Source organism: Nematolebias whitei, chromosome 20, assembly GCF_014905685.2.
Source record: "Nematolebias whitei isolate Nwh7 chromosome 20, NemWhi1, whole genome shotgun sequence".
In the NCBI taxonomy this organism is placed as follows: Eukaryota; Metazoa; Chordata; class Actinopteri; order Cyprinodontiformes; family Rivulidae; genus Nematolebias; species Nematolebias whitei.
In genome coordinates, this window is record NC_056517.1 from 40,411,544 (window position 1) to 40,411,745 (window position 202).

Here is a 202-nt window from a genome sequence, read left to right on the forward strand (position 1 = left end):
CTGTGCATGTGTCAGTGCATGTGCCTGTGCATGTGTCAGTGCATGTGTCTGTGCGTGAGCATGAATATTCATGAGCTCTTGTGGTTAATTTGTCGCTTGTTTGTTAGAACCAGAAAGATCCAAGATGTTCTGTCGCTTCACACCAAACCTGCCTTACTGTGTGTGTGTGTTTAGGTGTGTGTCTGTGTGTGTCACTGTGTGT

The 202-nt window shown here is 46.0% G+C and overlaps 1 protein-coding gene across 1 annotated transcript in view; it reads left to right on the forward strand.

Moving 5' to 3' along the window:
• LOC119426469 (receptor-type tyrosine-protein phosphatase mu) overlaps positions 1–202 on the forward strand; it is a gene marked incomplete at its 5' end in the record, with an annotated part of 67,319 nt that overhangs the window by 54,816 nt on the left and 12,301 nt on the right.